Genomic DNA, 8,547 nt, shown 5'->3' with positions numbered 1-8,547 from the left:
ATTTTGCTTGATTTTGGATTTTGGAGCCAACTTAAAATAATTTAGGAGATAATTAATTTTTGTGGTTTTGAATTGATTTAAATATTTGAAAGAATTTAATTTGTTTATGTCATCTAATTTTGGTTTTTGAAGCCTAAATCAAGATAATTTGAGAAGTTAATTGATTTATTAATTTAATAGAATCTTTAGAGAGTTTTGAGATATTGTGATAAAATATTTTATTTATATTTTTAAATTTTTTTTAAAAAAATGAAAGAATTGAGATTTTTCGAAATTAAAAGAGGGTGAAAAGAGGCTGAAAATCAGAGGAAAGCAATTCGGTTTTTCAGCGACAACCTCTAAAAACTTATCGATAACTGAAGTTTGAACCATTGGATCGTGCTTAAATTTGATCAGTCTATTCGGGACATATAGAGTTTCATTTTGAACGGTTGGATCGTATTTGAAGCTTTTGTTTGTTCGTAATCACTGCTGAATAGTATCTATAAAACTAAAAATTCCCCTTCTCTCTCACTCTCGCAAACCCTCCTCATGTAAGACCCTCACTACCAGCCGCTAGCCTAAAAAATTTATGTCGCCCGACAGAAACACCCGCTGCCTATCTATGGTTGGCACCGCCACTGATGCCATTGTTACTGAGATGGATATCTTGGAAGTTAATTGGTGTTTTATGGGTTTTCTTGGAAGATCTTGAATACCCATCAAATTTTGGTTCAAGTTTTGGTTCACCCATATTATTTTGATGTTGAAATTGGTAAACATTTAAGGTGCTTTTTTATAAGATTAAAATTGTTAGATGCCCTTTTTTCGTAAGGTTTGAGATCCATGTTGAGAATTTTTGGATACCTACTAAGTGTCGGTTTAACTTTTGTTTTAATTGTGATTTTTGGAGGTTGGATTAAAAGGTCTAAAGTTGCTGTCCATTAAAGTTGAAGGTTGATGTTGGTGATTTAGTTGTTGGATTGTGTTGATTTTGAAGCTGCGAAGTGGTTTTGAGATCAAACTACGTGTTGGGTAAGTTGTTTGGAGACATTTGGGTTGAGTTGTGAAGTGTTGTTCACCAAATTTGAGATCAATTTCGAGTCAATTTAGGTAAGTAATTGGACCTTGGGACTGTAAATATTTGGCCTTAATGGATGATGTAAATTAGGTGATTGGGAATTTTTGCCTTATTTTGGAAATCCTAATTTTTGGTTTACACTTAGGACTTGGTTCGTGATCTTTTGGGTAAATAAAAGTTAAGGTTGTTTGAGTTCGTATTGACTAAAACTTGAGGTTAGTGTCCTACCGGTTCATCTTCGAACTGGTTGTCTCTGCTTATTTAAGATTACTTGAAATATTTACTTAAGAATACATGGATTGGTTACTTAAGGTTACATGGACTGTTTCTTGAGATTGCTAAGACGGATTTGACTAATTATTCTAGACTGTGTGGTCTGATAATTTATTATTGATTGAACTACACGACTTAACGACATTGACTGACTGGATTGGACTGTTTTGTTTATGATGATTATACCATTGACTGAGGATATATATAAAATTTTACACCTAAGATAAATGACTGTACAATATTACACAAGAGTTTTATGAAAACTGATGCATGATAAGTTATAGAGTTCTTGTTAGTTTTTCTTATCTGGGCAGGTGTACATACTATGACTGATTCATGTTCCTTCAGGTTCATGTCTATGACTGATTCATGTATCTTCGGGTTCATGACTATGACTGATTCATGTTCCTTCGGGTTCATGTCTATGACTGATTCATGTTCCTTCAGGTTCATGTCTATGACTGGTTCATGTTCCTTTCGGTTCATGTCTATGACTGATTCATGTACCTTCAGATTCATGTCTATGACTGATTCATGTACCTTCGGATTCATGTCTATGACTGATTCATATTCCTTCGGGTTCATGTCTATGACTGATTCATGTTTCTTTGGGTTCATGTCTATTATTGATTCATGTACCTTCGGGTTCATGTCTATGACTGATTGGTGGACCTTCAGGTTCATGTCTATGATTGATTGGTGGACCTTCGGGTTATACACTATGACTTATGCGTGTTTCTTCGGGATCACTATGACTGATATGATGGGTGTACGTCGGTGCCCAGATAAACTAGCTAACAGGTAACCTAGAAGGCCCAGTAGCGGGTCACTTACTGGTATTGTTATACTCATCCTTTCTTCCTTTATGTTTTTCAGGAAATGATAGGAACATGCTGGCGAGTGATAGACAGGACCCGTGATGGAGAGCCATATGGGGACAAGAGAAATCGCTTCCGCTTCGTCTATGTTTTTGTGATTTGAATGTTTTGAAACTAGAATTTAATGCGAGACAGTAAATTTTAATATTTTGAATGTTTTCTTTATAAATATTATTTTTAGGGGACCCCGAATAATAGTTTTATATTTATTTATTATTTATTTATTTTCTAGTTTATTTTGGTAAAACTATCCTTATTATTTTAATGAACTTTTATGGTCAAAATATTTGAATTTTAAATGTACATTTAGTTGTAACGGCCCTTGTTAGAGTACTCAAAAGGTCGGGTCGTTACAATTGGTATTAGAGCCTAAGTTTTAGGTTTTGTAGACTGACTTACGATGTAAGTCTTTGTTTTGTGTCCCTTATGGCTATTCACTGTTCCTTCATCCTCGCCAGGTATGTTATTTCATTAAATGTTTTATGGAAAATGGGTTTAAAAGCCTTCATGTCTAAGCTTTATGTACTGATTGATTGTCATTGCTAGTTTAACGACCTGAAAGAAGTTAATATGAGATAACTATTTTATATTGGTATTATGGAAATAAAGAAGGATCACAATAAGGCCATTTGGCATTAGTTTAATTCATGGAAGGATTGTTAGAAACGGATATATATTTCTGCTCAGTATATTGAAACTTGATAGAACTATGAAGTGTTATGGACTTATGATAGGAAAGAAAGAAAATGATATATTTGGTTAAGCCATAAAATAAGGTAGGTGAATTGGAAATTCACTGTGGAATAGTGTTGAGATTTGTAATAAGAGAATAATACTAGTGGTACTACAAGAAACTTTATCACAAAGCACACGTTCTTAGTTACAAGATTAAAGTTTCTTTATAAGATAAGAAAGAGGTGAAGAAGTGACTTAGTTCTATTAAAAATGACTAGAAATTAATGTCAAAATGTTTCAAGAGAAATTTGAAAGGATTAATAGGTCATGATCACTTTCATGATATCAAAGTTGGTGGACCGAGTAAGGTATGATATTTTGGTTCTTCATGTAACGTGCCTATAAGAAAGAAGAATTACTAGTTGGAGCATAAAACGATAGTATGAGGAACTCTTTACAAGACCTAGGTAAGATGAATTGATCAAGGAAGGCCAAGATGGTTGAAATTATAATTTTCTTTAAATGGGAGAACACAAGTTGTTGGATTGAAAAATTCTTAAGGTGCTTGGGTTTGAATTGTGTGTTTGTTGCAATGAAAATGTTCAAATTTAATTAACCATACCAAGAGAAAGGATAAACGTTTTGAAGTTTAAAAATAATGTTATCTTGTGAGTTCTAAGTTTGGAATGGAATTTTAGATTTATGGAAAAGGTTATAAAGGATCATATGTCTTGGTTTAGGGATTATGTTTCACTCGGGAAGTGAAAAGTGCACTTTCAAGTTTTTGGGTTAAGCAAGGATAAATGTGAAGAAAAATAAAAATATTTAAGGAAATATTTTATTAATTTGGAGAGGTAAATGGAAATTAATGTGTTCAAGTCTCCCAAATAGTTAAGTATGGTTTGGATTTTAAGACATGATATGGGTGGATACAAGGCGTTGGTTTTATTGTAAAGGAGAATCTCTTATTACCATTTGGAACTTTGGACTGCAGTAGGCATTATTCGGAAAAATATATATATATAGCTTACTTAGGTTGGTGGATTGTAGATTGTGGAAAGGGATTCGAATAGTCACATGTTCTGATATATATATATATATTTCACTAGGAAAATGGAAAAGAGCATCTTGGATTTATTGGTCTTGGAAAAGATAAGGGTGAAGGAAAATGAAAGTATTTGAGAAATATTTTTTTTGGTTTTGAGAAGGTAAGAGAATTAATGTTTTGAGATTAAGAACATAGATGTTTAAGATAGAGTGTATGTGTTTGCAAACCTTTGGAAATGGTATGAAACAATCCCGTTACTACATGGAGCTTTAGATCTTAGTATTTGTTGGTTGAATGGATATCTTGCCGAAGTTATTGGTCCTGGAACTCAGTTTTAGCATGAGAATTTGATTAAGCTAGACAATCACACGTTGGAAGCGTGCTTGACAAGCTTCTTCAGATTATAGTGGAGTTAGAGGAAATATTGCATGTGGATATATTAGTAGCAATAGTTGTTCGAGAACTATTGACATGAAATAATGAGGCTTTATTTCGTTCAAAGGTACGTCATTGGTAGTGTTATCAAGGTTTAGATGATCGTGATTTTGGGCACAAAATTAGAACGAGAAACAAATGATGCCATTAATTTGACTTTAAAGGTGAAAGTATTTTAGCTTCAAACAAAATACAAGTTTTATGAGAGTTGAAATAGCCAAGTCACATATACATGAACAAAAAGACAATTTTCATATGACTAATGTTTGTCTTAGGAAGAAGTTTTGTACGTTAGGGAGGGATATGAAAAATCGGTCTCATGTATTGGACTATGCGCACTTGCATTTGAATGAGAACATGAGTTATGAGGAGCAATCTAGAGAAAATTCCTGCTAGAGTGGTGAAGACTTTTTGAAACTTGGAAATAATACTAGTTAGAAGTTCTTTGGCGGAATTATCGGTTTGAAGAAGTAATTTGGAAACATGGGGATGAGACAAGAACTATGTATCACGAGCCTTTAAGGACATAAACTTTCGAGGGCAAAAGTTTCTTAAGGAGGGAAGAATGTAACATCCCGAATTTGAGAAAAAATTAAGTTAGTTATCTAAAATTATTGAGTTTTAATTTTCCTTTCATTTTTGAAAATTGAAATTAAATTGAAATAATTGAAAAGATTTTATTGGTTAAATTGAATTTAATTGATTGGATATTCGAACTAATTATCTTGAAAATATTGAATTTTGCTTGATTTTGGATTTTGGAGCCAACTTAAAATAATTTAGGTGATAATTAATTTTATGTGGTTTCAAATTGATTCAAATATTTTAAAGAATTTAATTTGTATCAAATTGATGGATTTTATGCCATTTAATTTTTGTTCTTGAAGCCTAAATTAAGGTAATTTGATAAATGAATTGATTTATTAATTGAATAGAATCTTTGGAGAGTTTCAAGATATTGTGATAAAAACATTTTATTTATATTTTAAAATTTTGAAAAAAAAAATGAAAGAATTGAGATTTTTCGAAATTAAAGGAGGGTGAAAAGAGGCCGAAAATCAGAGAGAAAGCAATTCGATTTTTCAGCGACAGCCTCCACAAAATTGTCGATTCCGGAGTTTGAACCGTTGGATCGTGCTCAAATTTGGTCAGTCTTTTTGGGACATATAGAGCTTCATTTTGAGCGTTTGGATCGTTGTTTGAAGCCCTTATTTGTTTGTAATCGTTGCTGAATAATATCTGTAAAACTGAAAATTCCCCTTCTCTCTTACTCTCGCAAACCCTCCTCATGCAAGACCCTTACTACTAGCCGCTAGCCTAAACAATTTATGCCATCCGATACAAACACCCATTGCCTATCTATGGTTGACACCGCCGCTAATGCCATTGTCACCGGGATGTATATCTTGGGTAAGCTGTTTGGTGCTTGATAAGTTTTCTTGGAAGATCTTAAATACCCATCAAATTTTGGTTTAAGTTTTGAATCACCCATATTATTTTGATGTTGAAATTGGATTTTACAAACACTCAAGGTGCTTTTTGATAAGATTAAAATTGTTAGATGTCATTTTTTTTCGTAAGGTTTGAGATCTTTGTTGAGAATTTTTGGATACCTACTAAGTGTCAATTTAACTTTTGTTTTCATTTTGATTTTGGAAATCCTAATTTTTGGTTTATCACTTAGGATTTGGTTCGTGATCTTTTGGGCAAATAAAAGTTAAGGTTGTTTGAGCTCGTATTGACTAAAACTTGAGGTAAGTGTCCTTCTACCAGTTCGCCTTCGAACTAGTCGTCCCTACCAGTTAGATGCTTATTTAAGATTACTTGAACTGTTTACTTAAGAATACATGGACTGGTTACTTAAGATTACATGAACTGTTTCTTGAGATTGTTAAGACGGATTTGACTAATTATTCTAGACTATTGGGTCTGATAATTTATGACTTGACTTAATGGCAGTGACTGACTGGATTGGATTGTTTTGTTTATGATGATTATACCATTGACTGAGAATATATATAAAATTTTATCCATAAGATAAACGACTGTAAAATATAACACAAGATTTATATGAAAACTGATGCATTCTAAGTTATAGGGTTCTTGTTAGTTTTTCTTATCTAGGCAGGTGTACACACTATGACTGATTCATGTACCTTCAGGTTCATGTCTATGACTGATTCATGTTCCTTCAGGTTCATGTCTACGATTGATTCATGTTCCTTCGAGTTCATGTCTATGTCTGATTCATGTACCTTCGGGTTCATATCTATGACTTATTCATGTACATTCGGGTTCATGTCTTTGACCGATTCATGTACCTTCGGCTTCATGTCTATGACTGATTCATGTACCTTCGGTTTCATGTCTACGACTGATTCATGTACCTTCAGGTTCATGTCTATGACTGATTCATGTTCCTTTAGATTCATGTCTATGACTGATTTATGTTCCTTCGGGTTCATGTCTATGGCTGGTTCATGTTCCTTTGGGTTCATGTCTATGACTGAGGCATGTTCCTTCGGGTTCATGTCTATCACTAATTCATGTACCTTCGGGTTCATGTCTATGACTGATTCATGTACCTTCGAGTTCATGTCTATGACTAATTGGTGGACCTTCGGGTTACACACTATGACTGATGCATGTTCCTTTAGGATCACTACTACTGATATGATGGGTGTACACCGGTGCCTAGATAAACTAGTTAATAGGTAACCTAAAAGGCCCAATAGCGGGTCACTTACTGGGTATTATTATATTCATCCTTTCTTCCTTTATGTTTTTCAGGGAATGACAGGAACAGGTTGGCGAGTGATAGACGGGACCCGTGATAGAGAGCCATATTGGAACAAGAGAAATCGCTTCTGCTCAATTTATGTTTTTATGATTTGAATGTTTTGAAACTAGAATTTAGTGTGAGACAGCAATGTTTAATGTTTTGAATGTTTTCTTTATAAATATTATTTTTACGGGACCCCGAATAGAAGTTTTATTTATTTATTTTCTAGTTTATTTTGGAAAAACTATCCTTATTAATTTAGTGAACTTTTATGGTTAAAATATTTTGGTTTTAAATGTACATTTAGTTGTAACAGCCCTTGTCAAAGTACTTAAAAGGTCAGGTTGTTACATATTAGCTCGTCCAAAATCACATTTGAAATGAAGGTGATTTTGTCTGCATAATTAACAGATTGTTAAATATAAGCATATTTGTAAAATAGTTAAAGTTAAGAATATTCTTACCATTTCCTCGGCAAGATTCGCATAATCTCTTCTGGACATTCGAATGATTATATTTGTTCTTCTTTGTTTGTGCTTGTTGTTGATTTCTCACTTTCTATATAAATTTAACAATTCAAAATAAAAATGACAAGAAAGTAGCAAATATTGATGTTCTTAGTGAAAAGTTTAATATCTCGGACTCTGGAGATAATCTCGATTTGGTAAACTCTTGCCAATGATGCGTTTCAATTATGTGGGAGTACATCGAGGGTGGGTGTAACAAAAGTTGGGGTTCATCCTTAAAAGGGATAATATATTGTATCGTTAACCGAGACTTGAATTGACGAAATGCAACGCTTGCAGTTTTGAGAATAGTCTTCTTACTTCTACTGTCAATTATGAAAGCACCCTAAACATTTAAAAAACTTTATTATTACTTTTCAAGTAAAATGTTAATTTAATACATCAACATAAGAAAATATACATACCTTAACAATATTAAACAGTTTTTCCTTTAAGTCAGTCGGTACACATTTCCAAGATGTATATGTAATCAGGATATGATGATGCATAGTAGATCCAATGAAAGATTTTAAGTTATATCCATTGTCTCCAATCGATACTCCATCATCATTATATTCAACCAACTTTTTCTCTCCTACACTCCTAATTTTTGTTACCTCATACATAACAATCGACCCTCGCGCTCACCTTTTCTTTTTGTTTGGTATTTCACCTTGCTTCAATTCTATATTTTCATTGACATTATCCAAACTTTCTTTGACATCATCCAAACCAAGTTCCAAATCCTCATCACTTGCTAGCTCCATGGTGTTAGAATTATCCTGAAAAAATAGAATAAAGTTTAGTTAAGTATCAGATACAACAAAATTATAAAAATTAGTATGTGAAAACCCACCCATACATTTACTCTTTAGGAATCTATGTGCCTT

This window comes from Benincasa hispida, chromosome 1 (assembly GCF_009727055.1).
Source record: "Benincasa hispida cultivar B227 chromosome 1, ASM972705v1, whole genome shotgun sequence".
NCBI lineage: Eukaryota > Viridiplantae > Streptophyta > Magnoliopsida > Cucurbitales > Cucurbitaceae > Benincasa > Benincasa hispida.
The sequence above is the reverse complement of the archived record's forward strand: the minus strand, read 5'-3'. Positions refer to the sequence as shown.